The following is a 26948-nucleotide window of genomic DNA, read 5'->3' as shown; positions in this document are numbered from 1 at the left end:
GACATACCTTCTACCAGAAGACCACTTCAAAGGGATAACACCCGATGAAGTCTTCAACCATGTACCTTTTTTGGGGGACGCATACCCCCGATGCGACCCCCCCACCATTTTGTACTGACTGGCCTCAAGGACTCCCCCCGCCACCGCGAAACAGGCCTTGACCACCTTAAGCCTGTGAGTTCCTCCACACCACCACCGCCCTTTCTTTGCCTTCTGCTATAGCCAAGCTCCAAATATCAATGCCAACCTCGGTCAGATGAACCCCGTCACTCCTCCAGAAATTCCCCAATCCTGACTCCAAATCCCTATGCCTCACGCAAATGCCCCCGTTCTTCGCCACAAAACGGGACACCGCCCGGTTAACTTTTATCCGAGCCTTATTGACTCTCTCCACCGATCTAGCTAACCGCCAATGCTTCCTTGGGACTATGTCCGACCACACTACCACCAACTTGGGATAAGATACCCACAAACACAACAAATCATGTTTGATATCCCGCACCAACTCACGAAAAGGGCGGACTCCTAAGTCATTCCCACCCACGTGCAACACTAAAACCTCCGGAACCCTATCAAGCCGCACATATGTCTGGAATTCCGCCAACACCCTGTTCCACGACATACCTCTAAACCCCAGCCAATGCACAACCGCATCCTGTCGCGGAATGCGCAACTGGCGACCATCCGGGCGGACGTCCGCCCTCAAAGCCCCCTAGTGCACGTACGAATGACCCATCAACCACACCAGACAAGGAGGCGAATCTGAAACGGAAAACACAGTTAGGCACCACCATATAACATTTGCAAGCATAAACAACAAAATTACAACATATGGGGGCGGACATAGGACTTAAACCTTTTAGACTCCCAACGACCAATACGCCTCACCCCCTCATCATCCAACCCCCAGCGCCCTGCTTCCGTTGCTGCGCCAATCCGGAAGGAATGAGATGAATATGAGCCTGCCGCAACCCCAACCGCCGTCAAACATTTTTTAAAAACAGCTCCAAACTGAAACCTGGACAAGAACGACCCGTCCACATGACGTAACAAAGGCAAATCTGGAGACCCCCTGTTTTTTGTAAAACCCCGCATGCACTCTACTGGGCACATGACCGACCCCGGGAGAGCGAACAAAACTATCAGTTTTCCCTTCCCTAATTGGTCAGTTTTTGATCTACGCAACCATACCTCCAACCGATCTGCAAAAAGGCTCACCTCCCCAGATCTCAGCCCCCCTGCCTGTTTAGTACTTGGCGACACCAACTCACCTATTCTAAATGCTCCGAAGAACGCCAACGAGAAAGCCAACCGAAACAAATCCATTTCATCTGAAGAACGACATACCGATGCCAATGAACCGCCCAACAAGCCCAGCAAAGCAAACGACACCGGCCTTCTACTATCCGCCTCCACCCTACCTCTGCGCAACCCCTTCAAAGCCTGCGATACCAGAAATTCCTTCGATACATCCCGCAAGCCCCGCAACTTAAGCCCAAACGCCACCGCGGATATAAACCGGTTCACCTTCGCTACTGAAAACCCCCCCTCCCAGGCATCCCCTAACCAATACAAAAGTGCCACCAACCTGTCTCTATCCGTATTGACATCACCCAACTCTCTTACCCACTCCTCCCACTGCCTCCAACAAGCAGCATAAGCCCTCCACGTCGTGCGCGCCAAAGACCTTTGTAACAGCTGCTCTACGGGACCGATACCAGATCCCATAGATGATCCGGACACGCCAAACCGAGACGTTCCGCTCCCGGGGCCAATTGCCGAAACCGGTCCCACTGCGAGCGAGAAAGAGCATCAGCAACACAATTCCGTACACCCGGGACATGCACCGCCACCACCCACGCGTTCAACGACAAACACACCAACACTAAATGTCGCAACAATTGAACTACCGGAGGAGAGGACGCCGTGATGTTATTAATGGCAAGCACCACCCCCATGTTGTCGCAGTAAAAACGGACCTTCTTATCCCTGAGCCTGTCCCCCCAAATGGTAGCCGCCACCACGATGGGAAACAGCTCGAGCAGGGCCAGATTCCGCGTCAATCCACTGGACACCCAGCTAGCCGGCCATTGACCTGCGCACCACGGACCTCCCCCGTAAGCTCCAAAGCCACCCGCACCAGCCGCATCCGTGAAAATATTCAGATCACTCGTATCCTGCGCTGGGGCCATCCATAGCGAGCGACCATTGTACTGGCCCAAGAAGTCATCCCAAACCTGAAGATCAGCTCGGTGCTCCTCCTTGAGCCTCACAAAATGATGCGGCGCCCGCACTCCCGCCGTTGCCGCCGCCAACCTTCTACCAAACACCCTCCCCATCGGCATAATCCGGCAGGCGAAATTCAACTTCCCCAGCAGCGACTGAAGCTCCCTCAGCGACATTTTCTTCCTTCTACAAGCCCGTCGCACCTCCAGCCTCAAAGCACCCAACTTATCCGCCGGGAGCCGACACTCCATTGCCACCGAGTCAATTTCGATTCCCAAGAAACAAATCGTCGCTACCGGGCCCTCCGTTTTTTCCGGCGCCAAAGGGATCCCAAAATCCCTCGCCACCTTCTGCAGGGCATGAAGCAAGTTACCGCAAACCGACGAACCCCCCGGGCCAACGCACAAAAAATCATCTAAGTAATGGATCAACGAATCGACCCCGGATACTCCCCTCGTTACCCACTCCACGAAGCTACTAAACGCCTCGAAGTATGCACAAGAAAGAGAACACCCCATCGGAAGGCACCGATCCACGTAAAAGGCCCCATTCCAAAAACAACCCAACAGCCGTTGGCTTTCTGGATGGACCGGCAACAACCTGAACGCCGCCTCGATGTCGGTTTTTGCTAGCAGCGCCCCCGGACCCGCAGCCCGCACTAACCCCACCGCCTTATCGAATGAGGTATAAACTACGGAACACAACTCGTGATCAATCCCGTCATTTACCGACGAACCTTTGGGATACGATAAATGTTGAATCAAACGAAACTTTCCGGGCTCGCGTTTAGGGACAATACCCAAAGGGGACACAACTAAATCTTTCACCGGCGACTCCACAAATGGCCCCGACATGCGCCCCAACGAAACTTCTTTTAACAACTTTTCCGACACGACTTCCGCATGCAAGTAAGCCGATTTTAAATTTCTCCGCGTAACCGGAACCTCATAAGGAGGCGGAGGAATAACAAAACCAACACTAAACCCTTCATAAAGCAACTTAGCTGCCGCCCTATCCGGATACTCATTTAGATAAGGGGCCATCCTTTCCACCCTCACCGGCGACACCCCCTTGACCAGCCCCGTGCTGGTTCCCGGACCTCTTTTTCCGCAGACATTTTGCCGCCCCGTGTGATGCACCATTACACTCGGAGCACACGTGCTTGAACTTGCACGTGGCCCCAAACTTGCACTGGCCTTCATTGAATTGCCAGCAAAACCCCGCCTTTCCCCCGCCGCTTGGTCCACTCTGACTAGACTGGCCTCCCTGGCCACCGCTCCCGGGAAAGGGCTGCCTAACCGGAGCCGTAACCCGTAACCAGAGAGCAATATCCTTCTGGTCCCACCGAATCGCCGGCCGAACCGCCTTCCGCTGACGGAATTGCTCATCATATCGCAGCCACGCCTGACCCCCATACGCCCTATGAGCCTCCCCAATAGCATCAAAATAACAAAATAACGCCGAACAATTTTCCGGCGCCTTTTCCCCTATCACACTAGCCAATATGGCGAACGCCTGCGACCAATTAAAGAACGTCTGCGGGATAAGCCTATACCGCCGCCGTTCCTCCTCGTCCTTTTTACTCTCATCCCGCTTGCTCTTATCCAAATTGAATTTAGCCAGCGGCAAGAGAGAAAAAATTTCAACATATTCATCTTTCCAGATCCGATCACGCACCTCCTGCTTTAAATGCGCCCCCAACGGACCCTCAAAACAAACATACACCTCCCCCCGAGCACGATCGTCCATGCGCACTCGATCGCCGTCCTTCTGTGCCTCAGTCTGCACCGACACCGCGACCGCCTCTCTAACCGCCACCACAGGACGCGCCTGCAACGATCCCACGTCCCTGGGGCCTTCCCAAACTACCGCAGGGGACACTTCCGTTACTACCGGCGCCGCGGCCCTATCCAGGCGCCCCACCAGCTCCCGTAAGCAACCCACTAAATCTGCCAAACCCGCTCCGTCGCGTCCGCCCGCGCCACTACCGGCCCCCGATGCTATGCTAGCAGCCCCCCCGCCGACACCCGACATAAAAATCGCTGGATAAGACAATAATGGAGTTATACACTCACCGGGCTGCACAGGCGCTGTGTTCCCGTCAGCCGGACCATCCTGACCTCGACGATAGACGTCCAGTTCACCTTCCTCCAGTTCTTCTCTCGCCGACGACTGTCCCTCCCAACGACATCTTCGGAAAGGGGATGAGGACGCGCTGACCGATGGGCCGGCAACCTGCCGCCCGACCGCCGGGACCCAGACTTCCGACCGGACCTGTTGCCTCAACGTCGCTGCAGATCTAGTCGTCCGTCTAGACGATCCTGACGAAGCCTGCCCCCTGGCCGGAACATCACCATGCGGGGCGGCCGTACCTTGCTCTCGACATCTTCCATCTGATGGGGGAGGGGTGACAGGGAGCCCAGCCTGCGACTCCCTGCTTACCGCCGGACCCCGTCGCGGCCTGGGATTCCTGCCAGGACGCAGGGCCTGGGAAGGGGCGGTCCTCCCAGCTGCCTGGCCTGCAGCGTCCGGGATCGGGCTCCCTCTGCGTCGCCGTGTCCGCGGGACTACCTCCGGACTAAGGCGCTCTGGAGGTCGGGACCGCCGAGAGGGACGGGTCGACACAGCCTGCATCGCCGTCACCCCTGCCACCGCTCTCTGCCTGCCCAGCGCAGGAGCGGTTGTTGCCGACTCCCCCCCCGCCGCCATAGCCATGCTCGTAGGGGGGCCGGGGGAGGGGAGCCTGTCCCTTACAACAGACCCCGAACGCCGTGCCCGACGTGGCGAAACGGCGTCCGGGATCCGCGTTAATGCAGCCACGGTCTCCTCCAGCCATCCGGGACCGTGGTGCACAGCAGCGGCGCGCAGCCGCTCTAAAATCAGGGCCTCTGCCACTACTAAAAAACCGGGCAACGGGGAGCTTTGCTTACTGTGTGTTACTCCTCCCGCTGCTTCCGGCTCAATGCCGAGAAACAGCGGGAAGCGCAGTAACGGCCCCCCCCCGCCCCCCTTAACTCCTCCCCGTCCCTCCTTCAGCTCCTTCAACTTTCCCTCACCTCGTAACATTAACCCTTTCCCTACCAGGACGGTCATGTCGGCTTCCCTTAAGCCTGCAGCTGCGTCCAGCCTCTTCTGGACTGGATTACAGCTGATACAAGGTGTGAAGGAACAAGGGGTGGCTGTGGGCATGCACTTGCTGCCGCTGCCAGTGTTTATCTGCATGGCAGCAGGGCATTTGGGCGTTGCCAGGAAGGCGTTTTTATGTAGATTCCTCCTCTTTCAGCACTGCATTGTGGTGCAAGCAAAAGAAGCAAATCCTGTCTGGCTTCCTCTCCGGCCTTTATTCACCTCCCGTGTAGCTGTGAGTGTGTGAGCCTGCAGGGCCCCATGGAATTGCCTAGAAGTAGGCTGAATCGCTGCAAGGGCTGAACAGCAGTATCGGGCAGGCTCGGGCAACGCGCGGCCCGTTCGGGTTATCGCTTCTCGGCCTTTTGGCTAAGATCAAGTGTAGTATCTGTTCTTATCAGTTTAATATCTGATACGTCCCCTATCTGGGGACCATATATTAAATGGATTTTTAGAACAGGGAGATGGAAATAGAGCTTGCTCTGTCCACTCCACGCATTGACCTGGTATTGCAGTATTTCCAGGACCGGTGCACCCTTTCCTTATGTGTTGACTAAAATCAGATTCCAAAAGTGTTTTTTGTGTTTGCCACTGTTTCTGTCTTTCTGAAGGGATCTCCCCTTTTAATCCCATTATTTAAACACCTGTTGGACAATGCATGAGTGATAATGAGCTAATTGATTAAATGCAATTAATGAATACATTGCCACCTCTTGTTTTGTGTCGTCTGTGTGTCTGTGTTTCCGGCATTTCACATTGGAACAGCTCATTCACCTTCCTTGTCTTCTCTCCGCCCTCCCTTTTAGGTAAGTTAAAGAGCTGCACCTGAGCCAGCCACTGATTGATGCAGCACCACAGTCAAATAGTGGAGTGGAGTAGGGGAACAGCAAACAGCCATTAAAGCCGCCCGCCCGCCACAATGGACCTACCTGTGTACACTAGATGGATGTGATGGAATGTACTGTCGTCCCTACATTTCAAGAAGGAGTAAGAATTGCAGTTGCAACAAAGCCTTGCTTGCCTACAAAGAGAGCAGCAATTTGGATTTGTTACTATGTTACCTAGAAGAATAACAAACTGTGCAAGGATGGAGGTTGTAGGAGCAAGGAGAAGTTGTCTGTAAAGTTGGTGGATGCTTATTTTCCATTTTGCAGTCCCTTGTCTCCCTCTTGTGGCCTCCTGGAGGCAACTAGCTGTGCAAAAAAAGACAGCCTGGCGGCCGGCTGTTGCAGTGTTGCCCTCTCAGGCAACACTGAGTGACTGACTGAGCCGCACCGTCTTATATAAAGTTCAGACGGAACTTTGCACGTGTCATAGTGGAGCCCTGAGGAGCCAGAGCCAGCTTTCTGACATCATAATGGGGCCTCAGAGATAAAAGCCTGGGCCCAGGCAGTGTTGGTCAGTGCTGCTCAGCAGGCAGCACTGGACTGGACTGGATTACAGCTGATACAAGGTGTGAAGGAACAAGGGGTGGCTGTGGGCATGCACTTGCTGCCGCTGCCAGTGTTTATCAGCATGGCAGCAGGGCATTTGGGCGTTGCCAGGAAGGCGTTTTTATGTAGATTCCTCCTCTTTCAGCACTGCATTGTGGTGCAAGCAAAAGAAGCAAATCCTGTCTGGCTTCCTCTCCGGCCTTTATTCACCTCCCGTGTAGCTGTGAGTGTGTGAGCCTGCAGGGCCCCATGGAATTGCCTAGAAGTAGGCTGAATCGCTGCAAGGGCTGAACAGCAGTATCGGGCAGGCTCGGGCAACGCGCGGCCCGTTCGGGTTATCGCTTCTCGGCCTTTTGGCTAAGATCAAGTGTAGTATCTGTTCTTATCAGTTTAATATCTGATACGTCCCCTATCTGGGGACCATATATTAAATGGATTTTTAGAACAGGGAGATGGAAATAGAGCTTGCTCTGTCCACTCCACGCATTGACCTGGTATTGCAGTATTTCCAGGACCGGTGCACCCTTTCCTTATGTGTTGACTAAAATCAGATTCCAAAAGTGTTTTTTGTGTTTGCCATTGTTTCTGTCTTTCTGAAGGGATCTCCCCTTTTAATCCCATTATTTCAACACCTGTTGGACAATGCATGAGTGATAATGAGCTAATTAATTAAATGCAATTAATGAATACATTGCCACCTCTTGTTTTGTGTCGTCTGTGTGTCTGTGTTTCCGGCATTTCACATTGGAACAGCTCATTCACCTTCCTTGTCTTCTCTCCGCCCTCCCTTTTAGGTAAGTTAAAGAGCTGCACCTGAGCCAGCCACTGATTGATGCAGCACCACAGTCAAATAGTGGAGTGGAGTAGGGGAACAGCAAACAGCCATTAAAGCCGCCCGCCCGCCACAATGGACCTACCTGTGTACACTAGATGGATGTGATGGAATGTACTGTCGTCCCTACATTTCAAGAAGGAGTAAGAATTGCAGTTGCAACAAAGCCTTGCTTGCCTACAAAGAGAGCAGCAATTTGGATTTGTTACTATGTTACCTAGAAGAATAACAAACTGTGCAAGGATGGAGGTTGTAGGAGCAAGGAGAAGTTGTCTGTAAAGTTGGTGGATGCTTATTTTCCATTTTGCAGTCCCTTGTCTCCCTCTTGTGGCCTCCTGGAGGCAACTAGCTGTGCAAAAAAAGACAGCCTGGCGGCCGGCTGTTGCAGTGTTGCCCTCTCAGGCAACACTGAGTGACTGACTGAGCCGCACCGTCTTATATAAAGTTCAGACGGAACTTTGCACGTGTCATAGTGGAGCCCTGAGGAGCCAGAGCCAGCTTTCTGACATCATAATGGGGCCTCAGAGATAAAAGCCTGGGCCCAGGCAGTGTTGGTCAGTGCTGCTCAGCAGGCAGCACTGGACTGGACTGGATTACAGCTGATACAAGGTGTGAAGGAACAAGGGGTGGCTGTGGGCATGCACTTGCTGCCGCTGCCAGTGTTTATCTGCATGGCAGCAGGGCATTTGGGCGTTGCCAGGAAGGCGTTTTTATGTAGATTCCTCCTCTTTCAGCACTGCATTGTGGTGCAAGCAAAAGAAGCAAATCCTGTCTGGCTTCCTCTCCGGCCTTTATTCACCTCCCGTGTAGCTGTGAGTGTGTGAGCCTGCAGGGCCCCATGGAATTGCCTAGAAGTAGGCTGAATCGCTGCAAGGGCTGAACAGCAGTATCGGGCAGGCTCGGGCAACGCGCGGCCCGTTCGGGTTATCGCTTCTCGGCCTTTTGGCTAAGATCAAGTATAGTATCTGTTCTTATCAGTTTAATATCTGATACGTCCCCTATCTGGGGACCATATATTAAATGGATTTTTAGAACAGGGAGATGGAAATAGAGCTTGCTCTGTCCACTCCACGCATTGACCTGGTATTGCAGTATTTCCAGGACCGGTGCACCCTTTCCTTATGTGTTGACTAAAATCAGATTCCAAAAGTGTTTTTTGTGTTTGCCAATGTTTCTGTCTTTCTGAAGAGATCTCCCCTTTTAATCCCATTATTTCAACACCTGTTGGACAATGCATGAGTGATAATGAGCTAATTGATTAAATGCAATTAATGAATACATTGCCACCTCTTGTTTTGTGTCGTCTGTGTGTCTGTGTTTCCGGCATTTCACATTGGAACAGCTCATTCACCTTCCTTGTCTTCTCTCCGCCCTCCCTTTTAGGTAAGTTAAAGAGCTGCACCTGAGCCAGCCACTGATTGATGCAGCACCACAGTCAAATAGTGGAGTGGAGTAGGGGAACAGCAAACAGCCATTAAAGCCGCCCGCCCGCCACAATGGACCTACCTGTGTACACTAGATGGATGTGATGGAATGTACTGTCGTCCCTACATTTCAAGAAGGAGTAAGAATTGCAGTTGCAACAAAGCCTTGCTTGCCTACAAAGAGAGCAGCAATTTGGATTTGTTACTATGTTACCTAGAAGAATAACAAACTGTGCAAGGATGGAGGTTGTAGGAGCAAGGAGAAGTTGTCTGTAAAGTTGGTGGATGCTTATTTTCCATTTTGCAGTCCCTTGTCTCCCTCTTGTGGCCTCCTGGAGGCAACTAGCTGTGCAAAAAAAGACAGCCTGGCGGCCGGCTGTTGCAGTGTTGCCCTCTCAGGCAACACTGAGTGACTGACTGAGCCGCACCGTCTTATATAAAGTTCAGACAGAACTTTGCACGTGTCATAGTGGAGCCCTGAGGAGCCAGAGCCAGCTTTCTGACATCATAATGGGGCCTCAGAGATAAAAGCCTGGGCCCAGGCAGTGTTGGTCAGTGCTGCTCAGCAGGCAGCACAGGACTGGACTGGATTACAGCTGATACAAGGTGTGAAGGAACAAGGGGTGGCTGTGGGCATGCACTTGCTGCCGCTGCCAGTGTTTATCTGCATGGCAGCAGGGCATTTGGGCGTTGCCAGGAAGGCGTTTTTATGTAGATTCCTCCTCTTTCAGCACTGCATTTTGGTGCAAGCAAAAGAAGCAAATCCTGTCTGGCTTCCTCTCCGGCCTTTATTCACCTCCCGTGTAGCTGTGAGTGTGTGAGCCTGCAGGGCCCCATGGAATTGCCTAGAAGTAGGCTGAATCGCTGCAAGGGCTGAACAGCAGTATCGGGCAGGCTCGGGCAACGCGCGGCCCGTTCGGGTTATCGCTTCTCGGCCTTTTGGCTAAGATCAAGTGTAGTATCTGTTCTTATCAGTTTAATATCTGATACGTCCCCTATCTGGGGACCATATATTAAATGGATTTTTAGAACAGGGAGATGGAAATAGAGCTTGCTCTGTCCACTCCACGCATTGACCTGGTATTGCAGTATTTCCAGGACCGGTGCACCCTTTCCTTATGTGTTGACTAAAATCAGATTCCAAAAGTGTTTTTTGTGTTTGCCACTGTTTCTGTCTTTCTGAAGGGATCTCCCCTTTTAATCCCATTATTTCAACACCTGTTGGACAATGCATGAGTGATAATGAGCTAATTGATTAAATGCAATTAATGAATACATTGCCACCTCTTGTTTTGTGTCGTCTGTGTGTCTGTGTTTCCGGCATTTCACATTGGAACAGCTCATTCACCTTCCTTGTCTTCTCTCCGCCCTCCCTTTTAGGTAAGTTAAAGAGCTGCACCTGAGCCAGCCACTGATTGATGCAGCACCACAGTCAAATAGTGGAGTGGAGTAGGGGAACAGCAAACAGCCATTAAAGCCGCCCGCCCGCCACAATGGAGCTACCTGTGTACACTAGATGGATGTGATGGAATGTACTGTCGTCCCTACATTTCAAGAAGGAGTAAGAATTGCAGTTGCAACAAAGCCTTGCTTGCCTACAAAGAGAGCAGCAATTTGGATTTGTTACTATGTTACCTAGAAGAATAACAAACTGTGCAAGGATGGAGGTTGTAGGAGCAAGGAGAAGTTGTCTGTAAAGTTGGTGGATGCTTATTTTCCATTTTGCAGTCCCTTGTCTTCCTCTTGTGGCCTCCTGGAGGCAACTAGCTGTGCAAAAAAAGACAGCCTGGCGGCCGGCTGTTGCAGTGTTGCCCTCTCAGGCAACACTGAGTGACTGACTGAGCCGCACCGTCTTATATAAAGTTCAGACGGAACTTTGCACGTGTCATAGTGGAGCCCTGAGGAGCCAGAGCCAGCTTTCTGACATCATAATGGGGCCTCAGAGATAAAAGCCTGGGCCCAGGCAGTGTTGGTCAGTGCTGCTCAGCAGGCAGCACTGGACTGGACTGGATTACAGCTGATACAAGGTGTGAAGGAACAAGGGGTGGCTGTGGGCATACACTTGCTGCCGCTGCCAGTGTTTATCTGCATGGCAGCAGGGCATTTGGGCGTTGCCAGGAAAGCGTTTTTATTTAGATTCCTCCTCTTTCAGCACTGCATTGTGGTGCAAGCAAAAGAAGCAAATCCTGTCTGGCTTCCTCTCCGGCCTTTATTCACCTCCCGTGTAGCTGTGAGTGTGTGAGCCTGCAGGGCCCCATGGAATTGCCTAGAAGTAGGCTGAATCGCTGCAAGGGCTGAACAGCAGTATCGGGCAGGCTCGGGCAACGCGCGGCCCGTTCGGGTTATCGCTTCTCGGCCTTTTGGCTAAGATCAAGTGTAGTATCTGTTCTTATCAGTTTAATATCTGATACGTCCCCTATCTGGGGACCATATATTAAATGGATTTTTAGAACAGGGAGATGGAAATAGAGCTTGCTCTGTCCACTCCACGCATTGACCTGGTATTGCAGTATTTCCAGGACCGGTGCACCCTTTCCTTATGTGTTGACTAAAATCAGATTCCAAAAGTGTTTTTTGTGTTTGCCAATGTTTCTGTCTTTCTGAAGAGATCTCCCCTTTTAATCCCATTATTTCAACACCTGTTGGACAATGCATGAGTGATAATGAGCTAATTGATTAAATGCAATTAATGAATACATTGCCACCTCTTGTTTTGTGTCGTCTGTGTGTCTGTGTTTCCGGCATTTCACATTGGAACAGCTCATTCACCTTCCTTGTCTTCTCTCCGCCCTCCCTTTTAGGTAAGTTAAAGAGCTGCACCTGAGCCAGCCACTGATTGATGCAGCACCACAGTCAAATAGTGGAGTGGAGTAGGGGAACAGCAAACAGCCATTAAAGCCGCCCGCCACAATGGACCTACCTGTGTACACTAGATGGATGTGATGGAATGTACTGTCGTCCCTACATTTCAAGAAGGAGTAAGAATTGCAGTTGCAACAAAGCCTTGCTTGCCTACAAAGAGAGCAGCAATTTGGATTTGTTACTATGTTACCTAGAAGAATAACAAACTGTGCAAGGATGGAGGTTGTAGGAGCAAGGAGAAGTTGTCTGTAAAGTTGGTGGATGCTTATTTTCCATTTTGCAGTCCCTTGTCTCCCTCTTGTGGCCTCCTGGAGGCAACTAGCTGTGCAAAAAAAGACAGCCTGGCGGCCGGCTGTTGCAGTGTTGCCCTCTCAGGCAACACTGAGTGACTGACTGAGCCGCACCGTCTTATATAAAGTTCAGACGGAACTTTGCACGTGTCATAGTGGAGCCCTGAGGAGCCAGAGCCAGCTTTCTGACATCATAATGGGGCCTCAGAGATAAAAGCCTGGGCCCAGGCAGTGTTGGTCAGTGCTGCTCAGCAGGCAGCACTGGACTGGACTGGATTACAGCTGATACAAGGTGTGAAGGAACAAGGGGTGGCTGTGGGCATGCACTTGCTGCCGCTGCCAGTGTTTATCTGCATGGCAGCAGGGCATTTGGGCGTTGCCAGGAAGGCGTTTTTATGTAGATTCCTCCTCTTTCAGCACTGCATTGTGGTGCAAGCAAAAGAAGCAAATCCTGTCTGGCTTCCTCTCCGGCCTTTATTCACCTCCCGTGTAGCTGTGAGTGTGTGAGCCTGCAGGGCCCCATGGAATTGCCTAGAAGTAGGCTGAATCACTGCAAGGGCTGAACAGCAGTATCGGGCAGGCTCGGGCAACGCGCGGCCCGTTCGGGTTATCGCTTCTCGGCCTTTTGGCTAAGATCAAGTGTAGTATCTGTTCTTATCAGTTTAATATCTGATACGTCCCCTATCTGGGGACCATATATTAAATGGATTTTTAGAACAGGGAGATGGAAATAGAGCTTGCTCTGTCCACTCCACGCATTGACCTGGTATTGCAGTATTTCCAGGACCGGTGCACCCTTTCCTTATGTGTTGACTAAAATCAGATTCCAAAAGTGTTTTTTGTGTTTGCCATTGTTTCTGTCTTTCTGAAGGGATCTCCCCTTTTAATCCCATTATTTCAACACCTGTTGGACAATGCATGAGTGATAATGAGCTAATTGATTAAATGCAATTAATGAATACATTGCCACCTCTTGTTTTGTGTCGTCTGTGTGTCTGTGTTTCCGGCATTTCACATTGGAACAGCTCATTCACCTTCCTTGTCTTCTCTCCGCCCTCCCTTTTAGGTAAGTTAAAGAGCTGCACCTGAGCCAGCCACTGATTGATGCAGCACCACAGTCAAATAGTGGAGTGGAGTAGGGGAACAGCAAACAGCCATTAAAGCCGCCCGCCCGCCCGCCACAATGGACCTACCTGTGTACACTAGATGGATGTGATGGAATGTACTGTCGTCCCTACATTTCAAGAAGGAGTAAGAATTGCAGTTGCAACAAAGCCTTGCTTGCCTACAAAGAGAGCAGCAATTTGGATTTGTTACTATGTTACCTAGAAGAATAACAAACTGTGCAAGGATGGAGGTTGTAGGAGCAAGGAGAAGTTGTCTGTAAAGTTGGTGGATGCTTATTTTCCATTTTTCAGTCCCTTGTCTCCCTCTTGTGGCCTCCTGGAGGCAACTAGCTGTGCAAAAAAAGACAGCCTGGCGGCCGGCTGTTGCAGTGTTGCCCTCTCAGGCAACACTGAGTGACTGACTGAGCCGCACCGTCTTATATAAAGTTCAGACGGAACTTTGCACGTGTCATAGTGGAGCCCTGAGGAGCCAGAGCCAGCTTTCTGACATCATAATGGGGCCTCAGAGATAAAAGCCTGGGCCCAGGCAGTGTTGGTCAGTGCTGCTCAGCAGGCAGCACTGGACTGGACTGGATTACAGCTGATACAAGGTGTGAAGGAACAAGGGGTGGCTGTGGGCATGCACTTGCTGCCGCTGCCAGTGTTTATCTGCATGGCAGCAGGGCATTTGGGCGTTGCCAGGAAGGCGTTTTTATGTAGATTCCTCCTCTTTCAGCACTGCATTGTGGTGCAAGCAAAAGAAGCAAATCCTGTCTGGCTTCCTCTCCGGCCTTTATTCACCTCCCGTGTAGCTGTGAGTGTGTGAGCCTGCAGGGCCCCATGGAATTGCCTAGAAGTAGGCTGAATCGCTGCAAGGGCTGAACAGCAGTATCGGGCAGGCTCGGGCAACGCGCGGCCCGTTCGGGTTATCGCTTCTCGGCCTTTTGGCTAAGATCAAGTGTATTTATACAGGAGGTTTTTAGTCAGAAGGTGCTCAGGTACCCTCTCTCTCGGCCTCGGGGGATCGTCCAGGTTCGCCTGGACTTCACCCCCGTGCTGCTATTTGGGAGAGAGGCTTAGTCCTGAGCAACGAGTTGCGATCCCCCCAGCCCCTTGGTCTCTGTACGTCAAGGGGCGCAGCGAAAGCTGCGCGGTTTGACCTGGCCACGCTAATGGCAGGCGAACCCGATGCGGTGCCGGTGTACGCCCGGCTGCGAAACTCTGCTAGAGTCATCTTGGCAGAGGGTGGAGGCGGTCCACGAGGTGTCAAGTTCCTGGTCTACGAAATCCTCGAGAAGTTGCTGGCGGTCCGCAAGCATGAAATTTTGGCGATCCAGGATTACCCAAGGCGTGGAGTTTTTGACGTAACTTTTGTTGGAGAAGGTATCCTCCGTGATGCTATGGACAAAGCTGAGAGGGAAAAAGTTCAACTCACGTCTTTGGGAGTCCAGGTAATAGAGCATGCTTTTGAGGTAACCAAACTCGTGGTGATTAAGATGTATTCCCCATATGTGAAGGACCAGGAAGTGGCAGCATTCCTAGCTGCCTACTTCAAGAACATCAAGCTTATGGGGAGAGTTATGAACGAGTGCGGTGTGTGGACCGTCAAGTGGAAGTACTTAGTGACTTTGATAAAGGACCCCTCCACCCAAAATACGAGACTCCCACCGGCTCGTTTTAAAATTGGAACAGTGAATGGCGACCTCTACTTCTCGGGGATGCCAAACTTCTGCAGGGCCTGCGGTACCTATGGGCATACCAGTTACAACTGCGATGTCACCTGCAGAAACTGCGGAAGCAAAGAGCACACAATAAGAGAATGCATAGGAGAAAAAAAATGTAACTTTTGTCAGAAAACTGGTCATCTGTATTTTTCTTGCCCCTATAGGTACCGAGGCGAAGAAGATGAGCAACCCGGAGCGCCCCCACGTGCTCCACCAGCGGACCAAACCCGTCCCCAGGGAGAGGAACAGACCAGCCACACGAAAGAGGAGAGAGGTACCTGGGCTTCAAAGGTGCGAGGGACTGGAGCCAAAACAGGTACCTCGCAGCCAGCAACCTTGGAGGATAAAGGGGAGCCCAGTGCGAAGGAAAAGCGGCAGACTAAGCGGAAGGCGGAAAAGGAGCAGGCCGGAAAAACTGAGGCATCCCAGAAGGCTGGTTGCTCAGGGGGTGCCGGGCCTGCTCCAAGCCCTGGGTCTCTGGCATCCTCGTCGGATGAAGAGGACGAGGTGCCGGTGGGTCCCCGTAAAAAAGGGAGGCAAGCCAGAGTCAGTAGGGGGGAGACAGGGGAGGAGCAGATGGACACAACGGTGAAAAACGATGCGGCTCCTCCTAGAACCCCCTCCTCGCCGCGACTGGTGAGGAGGGCGGGCACTGTTCCCCCCGTGGAAACTGACACCCCACCTTGTGCGCAACCTCCCCCTCCAGAAGGGCCTGCACGGTCCCAGGGGGGAGGTGCGAGCCCCCTAGGGGACCCACCCGACCTAGACGGTCAACCGTTTGAGACCCAGGGAGATCCGAATGAGTTTGGGCTCCCCGTACGCAGAGGTTTGGTTGCTGGCGTTGCCCTCAGCGAAGGTAGTTCCTCTCCTTCGTTCTCCCTCCTGACAAATGATTCGGACGGGGGCGGGTATCTGAGCCCAAGTGAGATATTTGGTATTGCTGGTGGAGAAAATTTGTGATTTTAAGATACCGCTACTATTTATTATTTTAAAATCAAACACGCATTCAAAACTCCACAATGTCTGAACTAAAGGGAATATCCCTCAACGTGAGGGGTGCCAAGTCCAAAGTAAGAAGGGTTGCTCTCTTCAATTTTTTATCTTGCCTGGCAGCCTCAGTTTTTTTCCTGCAGGAGTGCGGTATTCCCCATACGATGAAGTACACCAAATATAAAGAAGATTGGAAATATGGTCCATCCGTCTGGTCTGGATCAAATGAGTCCAGATCAGCAGGGGTCGCCATTCTTTTTAAGGGAAACGTTTTAATTGATTTTATTCAAGAAATCTTACCAGGACGTATTTTATTGGTTAAGGCTTTTATTGACGGTGTGAAATGGCAGTTTTTAAATTTTTACGGCTCACCTGATAAAAATGAGAGGGCAGAAATGCTAGAAGTTTTACCTCTTTTTATTAACACAACTGAGCCTTTTATCCTCGCAGGTGATTTTAACTGTATCCTGAGAGGGGAACGCCGGCTTACAAGTGCTACAAGCAGAAATTACGATAAGACCTCTGGACTGCTCAAAAATATGGTGAGCGATTTTAATTTAAAAGATGTTTACAAAGAATGTAACAGGAGCAGTCCAGAGGAAGCCGGCGTTACCTGGAGCAACGCCACCTGTAGCTCCAGGATAGATTTTATATTTTGTAATGAGAACTTACTGCCTTTTAAATGTGAAGTTTTAACCAACGTGTTTTCAGATCATAGGCTTTTATCTTTTTATGTGAAGCGTGATCTTAATAATCTTATTTGTAAGAAGTCCTGGAAGATGAATGTTTCCCTTTTAGATGATCCACAGGTTTTAACCGATTTTATTGAATTTTACAAGAAAAGCAGGCGGGTGAGAGATACCAGAGCTCCCATCAGTGCATGGTGGGAGAAGATGAAAAGTAAAATAAAAGATTTTTTTATTAAAAAGAGTGTGGCAAAAGCCAAAATAAAATATGCTGTTTTTAATACACTAAACACCCGTCTGCAGACCCTGTACAAAATGCGAGACAATGAAATAGAAGTGGAAGCCGACATCACCGACCTCAAAAAGGAGATAGCCCAGTGCCTGGAGCAGAAAGGTAAAGAAATAATCTTTCGTTCAAAAATTCAAAACATAGAGGAGAACGAGACCTGCTCCAGGTACTTTTTAAAAAAAATCAACAACAAAAGGGCTGTCATCAAAAACATTGAAGGTGTGTCGGATGTACAGGGTCTTTTAAGTAAAGTTCATGAGTTTTATACTGACCTTTTTAATGTTAAGACTGTGGATCGTGATTTTATGCGTGACTCACTGAAGGAGATTACCACTGTTTTAGACCCTGTCTCCCAGAATTTTTTATTGCAGGACCTGACGGAGCAGGAGATTTTAGAAACAGTTAAAAGTTTTAAAGCAGGTAAAGTTCCTGGTCCGGACGGTATACCCAGTGAGTTTTATGTAAAATTTTATGATCTTTTAAAAGAAGATTTGTTTTTACTATACGCAGAAGTTTTTAAATCCAAGATGCTGCCTAAGTCCTGGCAGAAGGGTGAGGTCTCCCTATTATACAAGACGGGTGACATCGCAGTTTTAAAGAACTGGAGACCAATAACCCTTCTAAACAGCGACTACAAGATCATGGCTAAATTATGTGCGAACCGGATGAAAGCCATAATACCCCACATAATACATTCCAACCAAGTATGTGGGGTGCCAGGCCGCAGCATCTGGGACAATCTTAACCTTATTAAAGATGTGATTGAGGACACGAGGTCTAGGAAGAATAATTTAGCAATTTTATCAATAGACTTTGAAAAAGCTTTTGACCGTGTCTCTCACTTTTATTTGTTTAAGGTTTTAGAGCGTATGGGTATACCTGAAGGATTTTTATTATCCATCAAAGCCTTTTATAAAAATTGTACAAGTAAGATTTTAGTAAATGGTTTTAAGACACAGGACGTATTTTTAAACTCTGGGGTGAAGCAGGGGTGTCCCTTGTCCCCACTGCTTTTTATATGTGCGTTAGAGCCTCTATTATGCGCAATTCGCCGAGACAAGTTGATACGTGGAGTCCCCCTGCCAGGGGGAGGCGGCATAGAGGCTAAAGCAGTGGGGTACATGGATGATGTAGCGGTTTTATGCAGGGACACCCGGTCGCTTCAGAGAGCCCTCAAGCAGATAGAGTTTTATTGCTGTGCTTCCAGTTTTAAGATAAACTTTAGCAAGAGTAGTATTTTAAGCATAGGAAGCATGGTTTTTAGTGACATACCAGTTCCTGTGTCGGATAATATTAAAATTTTAGGAGTCTCCTTCAGTGAGTACGACAATGGTTTTATCAGTTGGGACATGGTGGCGCAGAAAGTAAACAAGAAGATATGTATGTGGAATATGAGGAAGCTTACTATGGAGGGAAAAATTTTAATTATTAAAATGGTCATTTTACCCCTGCTTTTATATCTGAGTATGGTTTTCCCTCCTCCCACGGTTTTACTGAGAAAAATAACCAAAGCTTGTTTTACTTTCTTTTGGAGTTCCAGAATGGAGAAATTAAAGAGAGGAATCGTGATGAAGTCCAAACCAAAGGGTGGCAAAGACTTTCCAGATTTTAATAGGTTTCTTTTACTAAAATTTTTTAGCTTCTGTTTTAATTCCCTTTTTAAAGAGCACTATTGGTCGTTTTATTTACGTTATAATACAGGGTTTTTTATGCGAAGGTGTGGGTGGTTCCAGATTATTTTAACCTCACCTTATGCTTTTAATTTACCCCCACAATACGTAATTTTAGAAAAAATAGTTGCTTTATTTAAATTAAAAGGGAAGAGTATTAATGATCTTAAAAATAGCAAGAAGCTTTTAATCGACCTAAAAAGAGAGGATGCGGTCAGCAGAATAGACAATTTTAACGAAAAACGCAGTGGTTTTATCTGGAAAATGTCTAACATATTTTATCTCTTTAACACACAGAAGGACCTGGCCTGGAGCTGCATTCATCAATGTCTTCCATGCCGGGCATTCCAATACAGAAGAAGATTCGCGAGGTCTGCCGTCTGCCCGAGGGAAGGCTGCCAGGCTGAGGAGACAGTGCGTCATTTACTTTGGACATGTTACTTTGCACAACATTTTTGGAAAAAGATATTCCCTCTTATGGAAAAGATGGCAGACCTGAAGGACTTATGTTACGATGATATTTTATATGGACAATTTGGATGCCCGACCGCGAATCAGAAGACAATAGCATGGAAGACGATGAATTGCGCTAAAGAAGCTCTTTGGAAGGCCAGGAACATCCTTCTTTTTAAACACGACGTTTTAACAACGGATGATGTTTTAGGTCTTTGTTTTAGTGAGATGTATTTATATTATTTAATTGACAGGAAAGCAAATGCCACCCTTCTAAATAAATGGTTTGTGACTGACTGGAACTCCAATAAATAAAGATTTGCCACCATGTCCCCCTATAAATAATAATGTAATTTGATTTTACTATTGTAACAATGTGAAAATGTTTGACGTAATTGTAATGTTATTTATTGTAAAATTGAATTTTTTATTAATAAATCATTGACACCCCCGCGAGGGGGTAGCCAACTGAAAAAAAAATCTGTTCTTATCAGTTTAATATCTGATACGTCCCCTATCTGGGGACCATATATTAAATGGATTTTTAGAACAGGGAGATGGAAATAGAGCTTGCTCTGTCCACTCCACGCATTGACCTGGTATTGCAGTATTTCCAGGACCGGTGCACCCTTTCCTTATGTGTTGACTAAAATCAGATTCCAAAAGTGTTTTTTGTGTTTGCCATTGTTTCTGTCTTTCTGAAGGGATCTCCCCTTTTAATCCCATTATTTCAACACCTGTTGGACAATGCATGAGTGATAATGAGCTAATTGATTAAATGCAATTAATGAATACATTGCCACCTCTTGTTTTGTGTCGTCTGTGTGTCTGTGTTTCCGGCATTTCACATTGGAACAGCTCATTCACCTTCCTTGTCTTCTCTCCGCCCTCCCTTTTAGGTAAGTTAAAGAGCTGCACCTGAGCCAGCCACTGATTGATGCAGCACCACAGTCAAATAGTGGAGTGGAGTAGGGGAACAGCAAACAGCCATTAAAGCCGCCCGCCCGCCCGCCACAATGGACCTACCTGTGTACACTAGATGGATGTGATGGAATGTACTGTCGTCCCTACATTTCAAGAAGGAGTAAGAATTGCAGTTGCAACAAAGCCTTGCTTGCCTACAAAGAGAGCAGCAATTTGGATTTGTTACTATGTTACCTAGAAGAATAACAAACTGTGCAAGGATGGAGGTTGTAGGAGCAAGGAGAAGTTGTCTGTAAAGTTGGTGGATGCTTATTTTCCATTTTGCAGTCCCTTGTCTCCCTCTTGTGGCCTCCTGGAGGCAACTAGCTGTGCAAAAAAAGACAGCCTGGCGGCCGGCTGTTGCAGTGTTGCACTCTCAGGCAACACTGAGTGACTGACTGAGCCGCACCGTCTTATATAAAGTTCAGACGGAACTTTGCACGTGTCATAGTGGAGCCCTGAGGAGCCAGAGCCAGCTTTCTGACATCATAATGGGGCCTCAGAGATAAAAGCCTGGGCCCAGGCAGTGTTGGTCAGTGCTGCTCAGCAGGCAGCACTGGACTGGACTGGATTACAGCTGATACAAGGTGTGAAGGAACAAGGGGTGGCTGTGGGCATGCACTTGCTGCCGCTGCCAGTGTTTATCTGCATGGCAGCAGGGCATTTGGGCGTTGCCAGGAAGGCGTTTTTATGTAGATTCCTCCTCTTTCAGCACTGCATTGTGGTGCAAGCAAAAGAAGCAAATCCTGTCTGGCTTCCTCTCCGGCCTTTATTCACCTCCCGTGTAGCTGTGAGTGTGTGAGCCTGCAGGGCCCCATGGAATTGCCTAGAAGTAGGCTGAATCGCTGCAAGGGCTGAACAGCAGTATCGGGCAGGCTCGGGCAACGCGCGGCCCGTTCGGGTTATCGCTTCTCGGCCTTTTGGCTAAGATCAAGTGTAGTATCTGTTCTTATCAGTTTAATATCTGATACGTCCCCTATCTGGGGACCATATATTAAATGGATTTTTAGAACAGGGAGATGGAAATAGAGCTTGCTCTGTCCACTCCACGCATTGACCTGTTATTGCAGTATTTCCAGGACCGGTGCACCTTTTCCTTATGTGTTGACTAAAATCAGATTCCAAAAGTGTTTTTTGTGTTTGCCATTGTTTCTGTCTTTCTGAAGGGATCTCCCCTTTTAATCCCATTATTTCAACACCTGTTGGACAATGCATGAGTGATAATGAGCTAATTGATTAAATGCAATTAATGAATACATTGCCACCTCTTGTTTTGTGTCGTCTGTGTGTCTGTGTTTCCGGCATTTCACATTGGAACAGCTCATTCACCTTCCTTGTCTTCTCTCCGCCCTCCCTTTTAGGTAAGTTAAAGAGCTGCACCTGAGCCAGCCACTGATTGATGCAGCACCACAGTCAAATAGTGGAGTGGAGTAGGGGAACAGCAAACAGCCATTAAAGCCGCCCGCCCGCCCGCCCGCCACAATGAACCTACCTGTGTACACTAGATGGATGTGATGGAATGTACTGTCGTCCCTACATTTCAAGAAGGAGTAAGAATTGCAGTTGCAACAAAGCCTTGCTTGCCTACAAAGAGAGCAGCAATTTGGATTTGTTACTATGTTACCTAGAAGAATAACAAACTGTGCAAGGATGGAGGTTGTAGGAGCAAGGAGAAGTTGTCTGTAAAGTTGGTGGATGCTTATTTTCCATTTTGCAGTCCCTTGTCTCCCTCTTGTGGCCTCCTGGAGGCAACTAGCTGTGCAAAAAAAGACAGCCTGGCGGCCGGCTGTTGCAGTGTTGCCCTCTCAGGCAACACTGAGTGACTGACTGAGCCGCACCGTCTTATATAAAGTTCAGACGGAACTTTGCACGTGTCATAGTGGAGCCCTGAGGAGCCAGAGCCAGCTTTCTGACATCATAATGGGGCCTCAGAGATAAAAGCCTGGGCCCAGGCAGTGTTGGTCAGTGCTGCTCAGCAGGCAGCACTGGACTGGACTGGATTACAGCTGATACAAGGTGTGAAGGAACAAGGGGTGGCTGTGGGCATGCACTTGCTGCCGCTGCCAGTGTTTATCTGCATGGCAGCAGGGCATTTGGGCGTTGCCAGGAAGGCGTTTTTATGTAGATTCCTCCTCTTTCAGCACTGCATTGTGGTGCAAGCAAAAGAAGCAAATCCTGTCTGGCTTCCTCTCCGGCCTTTATTCACCTCCCGTGTAGCTGTGAGTGTGTGAGCCTGCAGGGCCCCATGGAATTGCCTAGAAGTAGGCTGAATCGCTGCAAGGGCTGAACAGCAGTATCGGGCAGGCTCGGGCAACGCGCGGCCCGTTCGGGTTATCGCTTCTCGGCCTTTTGGCTAAGATCAAGTGTAGTATCTGTTCTTATCAGTTTAATATCTGATACGTCCCCTATCTGGGGACCATATATTAAATGGATTTTTAGAACAGGGAGATGGAAATAGAGCTTGCTCTGTCCACTCCACGCATTGACCTGGTATTGCAGTATTTCCAGGACCGGTGCACCCTTTCCTTATGTGTTGACTAAAATCAGATTCCAAAAGTGTTTTTTGTGTTTGCCATTGTTTCTGTCTTTCTGAAGGGATCTCCCCTTTTAATCCCATTATTTCAACACCTGTTGGACAATGCATGAGTGATAATGAGCTAATTGATTAAATGCAATTAATGAATACATTGCCACCTCTTGTTTTGTGTCGTCTGTGTGTCTGTGTTTCCGGCATTTCACATTGGAACAGCTCATTCACCTTCCTTGTCTTCTCTCCGCCCTCCCTTTTAGGTAAGTTAAAGAGCTGCACCTGAGCCAGCCACTGATTGATGCAGCACCACAGTCAAATAGTGGAGTGGAGTAGGGGAACAGCAAACAGCCATTAAAGCCGCCCGCCCGCCCGCCACAATGGACCTACCTGTGTACACTAGATGGATGTGATGGAATGTACTGTCGTCCCTACATTTCAAGAAGGAGTAAGAATTGCAGTTGCAACAAAGCCTTGCTTGCCTACAAAGAGAGCAGCAATTTGGATTTGTTACTATGTTACCTAGAAGAATAACAAACTGTGCAAGGATGGAGGTTGTAGGAGCAAGGAGAAGTTGTCTGTAAAGTTGGTGGATGCTTATTTTCCATTTTGCAGTCCCTTGTCTCCCTCTTGTGGCCTCCTGGAGGCAACTAGCTGTGCAAAAAAAGACAGCCTGGCGGCCGGCTGTTGCAGTGTTGCACTCTCAGGCAACACTGAGTGACTGACTGAGCCGCACCGTCTTATATAAAGTTCAGACGGAACTTTGCACGTGTCATAGTGGAGCCCTGAGGAGCCAGAGCCAGCTTTCTGACATCATAATGGGGCCTCAGAGATAAAAGCCTGGGCCCAGGCAGTGTTGGTCAGTGCTGCTCAGCAGGCAGCACTGGACTGGACTGGATTACAGCTGATACAAGGTGTGAAGGAACAAGGGGTGGCTGTGGGCATGCACTTGCTGCCGCTGCCAGTGTTTATCTGCATGGCAGCAGGGCATTTGGGCGTTGCCAGGAAGGCGTTTTTATGTAGATTCCTCCTCTTTCAGCACTGCATTGTGGTGCAAGCAAAAGAAGCAAATCCTGTCTGGCTTCCTCTCCGGCCTTTATTCACCTCCCGTGTAGCTGTGAGTGTGTGAGCCTGCAGGGCCCCATGGAATTGCCTAGAAGTAGGCTGAATCGCTGCAAGGGCTGAACAGCAGTATCGGGCAGGCTCGGGCAACGCGCGGCCCGTTCGGGTTATCGCTTCTCGGCCTTTTGGCTAAGATCAAGTGTAGTATCTGTTCTTATCAGTTTAATATCTGATACGTCCCCTATCTGGGGACCATATATTAAATGGATTTTTAGAACAGGGAGATGGAAATAGAGCTTGCTCTGTCCACTCCACGCATTGACCTGTTATTGCAGTATTTCCAGGACCGGTGCACCCTTTCCTTATGTGTTGACTAAAATCAGATTCCAAAAGTGTTTTTTGTGTTTGCCATTGTTTCTGTCTTTCTGAAGGGATCTCCCCTTTTAATCCCATTATTTCAACACCTGTTGGACAATGCATGAGTGATAATGAGCTAATTGATTAAATGCAATTAATGAATACATTGCCACCTCTTGTTTTGTGTCGTCTGTGTGTCTGTGTTTCCGGCATTTCACATTGGAACAGCTCATTCACCTTCCTTGTCTTCTCTCCGCCCTCCCTTTTAGGTAAGTTAAAGAGCTGCACCTGAGCCAGCCACTGATTGATGCAGCACCACAGTCAAATAGTGGAGTGGAGTAGGGGAACAGCAAACAGCCATTAAAGCCGCCCGCCCGCCCGCCCGCCACAATGAACCTACCTGTGTACACTAGATGGATGTGATGGAATGTACTGTCGTCCCTACATTTCAAGAAGGAGTAAGAATTGCAGTTGCAACAAAGCCTTGCTTGCCTACAAAGAGAGCAGCAATTTGGATTTGTTACTATGTTACCTAGAAGAATAACAAACTGTGCAAGGATGGAGGTTGTAGGAGCAAGGAGAAGTTGTCTGTAAAGTTGGTGGATGCTTATTTTCCATTTTGCAGTCCCTTGTCTCCCTCTTGTGGCCTCCTGGAGGCAACTAGCTGTGCAAAAAAAGACAGCCTGGCGGCCGGCTGTTGCAGTGTTGCCCTCTCAGGCAACACTGAGTGACTGACTGAGCCGCACCGTCTTATATAAAGTTCAGACGGAACTTTGCACGTGTCATAGTGGAGCCCTGAGGAGCCAGAGCCAGCTTTCTGACATCATAATGGGGCCTCAGAGATAAAAGCCTGGGCCCAGGCAGTGTTGGTCAGTGCTGCTCAGCAGGCAGCACTGGACTGGACTGGATTACAGCTGATACAAGGTGTGAAGGAACAAGGGGTGGCTGTGGGCATGCACTTGCTGCCGCTGCCAGTGTTTATCTGCATGGCAGCAGGGCATTTGGGCGTTGCCAGGAAGGCGTTTTTATGTAGATTCCTCCTCTTTCAGCACTGCATTGTGGTGCAAGCAAAAGAAGCAAATCCTGTCTGGCTTCCTCTCCGGCCTTTATTCACCTCCCGTGTAGCTGTGAGTGTGTGAGCCTGCAGGGCCCCATGGAATTGCCTAGAAGTAGGCTGAATCGCTGCAAGGGCTGAACAGCAGTATCGGGCAGGCTCGGGCAACGCGCGGCCCGTTCGGGTTATCGCTTCTCGGCCTTTTGGCTAAGATCAAGTGTAGTATCTGTTCTTATCAGTTTAATATCTGATACGTCCCCTATCTGGGGACCATATATTAAATGGATTTTTAGAACAGGGAGATGGAAATAGAGCTTGCTCTGTCCACTCCACGCATTGACCTGGTATTGCAGTATTTCCAGGACCGGTGCACCCTTTCCTTATGTGTTGACTAAAATCAGATTCCAAAAGTGTTTTTTGTGTTTGCCACTGTTTCTGTCTTTCTGAAGGGATCTCCCCTTTTAATCCCATTATTTCAACACCTGTTGGACAATGCATGAGTGATAATGAGCTAATTGATTAAATGCAATTAATGAATACATTGCCACCTCTTGTTTTGTGTCGTCTGTGTGTCTGTGTTTCCGGCATTTCACATTGGAACAGCTCATTCACCTTCCTTGTCTTCTCTCCGCCCTCCCTTTTAGGTAAGTTAAAGAGCTGCACCTGAGCCAGCCACTGATTGATGCAGCACCACAGTCAAATAGTGGAGTGGAGTAGGGGAACAGCAAACAGCCATTAAAGCCGCCCGCCCGCCACAATGGACCTACCTGTGTACACTAGATGGATGTGATGGCATGTACTGTCGTCCCTACATTTCAAGAAGGAGTAAGAATTGCAGTTGCAACAAAGCCTTGCTTGCCTACAAAGAGAGCAGCAATTTGGATTTGTTACTATGTTACCTAGAAGAATAACAAACTGTGCAAGGATGGAGGTTGTAGGAGCAAGGAGAAGTTGTCTGTAAAGTTGGTGGATGCTTATTTTCCATTTTGCAGTCCCTTGTCTCCCTCTTGTGGCCTCCTGGAGGCAACTAGCTGTGCAAAAAAAGACAGCCTGGCGGCCGGCTGTTGCAGTGTTGCCCTCTCAGGCAACACTGAGTGACTGACTGAGCCGCACCGTCTTATATAAAGTTCAGACGGAACTTTGCACGTGTCATAGTGGAGCCCTGAGGAGCCAGAGCCAGCTTTCTGACATCATAATGGGGCCTCAGAGATAAAAGCCTGGGCCCAGGCAGTGTTGGTCAGTGCTGCTCAGCAGGCAGCACTGGACTGGACTGGATTACAGCTGATACAAGGTGTGAAGGAACAAGGGGTGGCTGTGGGCATGCACTTGCTGCCGCTGCCAGTGTTTATCTGCATGGCAGCAGGGCATTTGGGCGTTGCCAGGAAGGCGTTTTTATGTAGATTCCTCCTCTTTCAGCACTGCATTGTGGTGCAAGCAAAAGAAGCAAATCCTGTCTGGCTTCCTCTCCGGCCTTTATTCACCTCCCGTGTAGCTGTGAGTGTGTGAGCCTGCAGGGCCCCATTGAATTGCCTAGAAGTAGGCTGAATCGCTGCAAGGGCTGAACAGCAGTATCGGGCAGGCTCGGGCAACGCGCGGCCCGTTCGGGTTATCGCTTCTCGGCCTTTTGGCTAAGATCAAGTGTAGTATCTGTTCTTATCAGTTTAATATCTGATACGTCCCCTATCTGGGGACCATATATTAAATGGATTTTTAGAACAGGGAGATGGAAATAGAGCTTGCTCTGTCCACTCCACGCATTGACCTGGTATTGCAGTATTTCCAGGACCGGTGCACCCTTTCCTTATGTGTTGACTAAAATCAGATTCCAAAAGTGTTTCTTGTGTTTGCCATTGTTTCTGTCTTTCTGAAGGGAT

The 26948-nt window shown here is 49.2% G+C and overlaps 12 non-coding genes across 12 annotated transcripts; all 12 read left to right on the top strand.

Annotated features, from left to right (window-relative positions):
* Window positions 1–5701: 5701 nt before the first annotated feature.
* Window positions 5702–5892, top strand: LOC142733198 (U2 spliceosomal RNA). Its single transcript, XR_012880004.1, has one exon. It is a non-coding gene; the product is annotated as a U2 spliceosomal RNA (small nuclear RNA).
* A 1230-nt stretch (window positions 5893–7122) lies between these two features.
* LOC142733196 (U2 spliceosomal RNA) lies at window positions 7123–7313 on the top strand. The gene has a single exon (XR_012880002.1). It is a non-coding gene; the product is annotated as a U2 spliceosomal RNA (small nuclear RNA).
* A 1230-nt stretch (window positions 7314–8543) lies between these two features.
* Window positions 8544–8734, top strand: LOC142733200 (U2 spliceosomal RNA). The gene has a single exon (XR_012880006.1). It is a non-coding gene; the product is annotated as a U2 spliceosomal RNA (small nuclear RNA).
* Window positions 8735–9964: 1230 nt separating this feature from the next.
* LOC142733195 (U2 spliceosomal RNA) lies at window positions 9965–10155 on the top strand. The gene has a single exon (XR_012880001.1). It is a non-coding gene; the product is annotated as a U2 spliceosomal RNA (small nuclear RNA).
* Window positions 10156–11385: 1230 nt separating this feature from the next.
* LOC142733194 (U2 spliceosomal RNA) lies at window positions 11386–11576 on the top strand. The gene has a single exon (XR_012880000.1). It is a non-coding gene; the product is annotated as a U2 spliceosomal RNA (small nuclear RNA).
* A 1226-nt stretch (window positions 11577–12802) lies between these two features.
* Window positions 12803–12993, top strand: LOC142733193 (U2 spliceosomal RNA). Its single transcript, XR_012879999.1, has one exon. It is a non-coding gene; the product is annotated as a U2 spliceosomal RNA (small nuclear RNA).
* A 6553-nt stretch (window positions 12994–19546) lies between these two features.
* Window positions 19547–19744, top strand: LOC142733207 (U2 spliceosomal RNA). The gene has a single exon (XR_012880011.1). It is a non-coding gene; the product is annotated as a U2 spliceosomal RNA (small nuclear RNA).
* A 1234-nt stretch (window positions 19745–20978) lies between these two features.
* Window positions 20979–21169, top strand: LOC142733205 (U2 spliceosomal RNA). Its single transcript, XR_012880010.1, has one exon. It is a non-coding gene; the product is annotated as a U2 spliceosomal RNA (small nuclear RNA).
* A 1238-nt stretch (window positions 21170–22407) lies between these two features.
* LOC142733192 (U2 spliceosomal RNA) lies at window positions 22408–22598 on the top strand. The gene has a single exon (XR_012879998.1). It is a non-coding gene; the product is annotated as a U2 spliceosomal RNA (small nuclear RNA).
* A 1234-nt stretch (window positions 22599–23832) lies between these two features.
* On the top strand, window positions 23833–24023 carry LOC142733203 (U2 spliceosomal RNA). Its single transcript, XR_012880008.1, has one exon. It is a non-coding gene; the product is annotated as a U2 spliceosomal RNA (small nuclear RNA).
* A 1238-nt stretch (window positions 24024–25261) lies between these two features.
* Window positions 25262–25452, top strand: LOC142733191 (U2 spliceosomal RNA). Its single transcript, XR_012879997.1, has one exon. It is a non-coding gene; the product is annotated as a U2 spliceosomal RNA (small nuclear RNA).
* A 1230-nt stretch (window positions 25453–26682) lies between these two features.
* LOC142733189 (U2 spliceosomal RNA) lies at window positions 26683–26873 on the top strand. Its single transcript, XR_012879996.1, has one exon. It is a non-coding gene; the product is annotated as a U2 spliceosomal RNA (small nuclear RNA).
* The last annotated feature ends 75 nt before the right edge of the window (window positions 26874–26948 follow it).

The sequence above is a fragment of the Rhinoderma darwinii genome, unplaced genomic scaffold (assembly GCF_050947455.1).
Source record: "Rhinoderma darwinii isolate aRhiDar2 unplaced genomic scaffold, aRhiDar2.hap1 Scaffold_936, whole genome shotgun sequence".
Classification (NCBI taxonomy): domain Eukaryota; kingdom Metazoa; phylum Chordata; class Amphibia; order Anura; family Rhinodermatidae; genus Rhinoderma; species Rhinoderma darwinii.
Note: the sequence above shows the minus strand (reverse complement) of the source record. Positions and strands in the feature narration are given on the sequence as shown.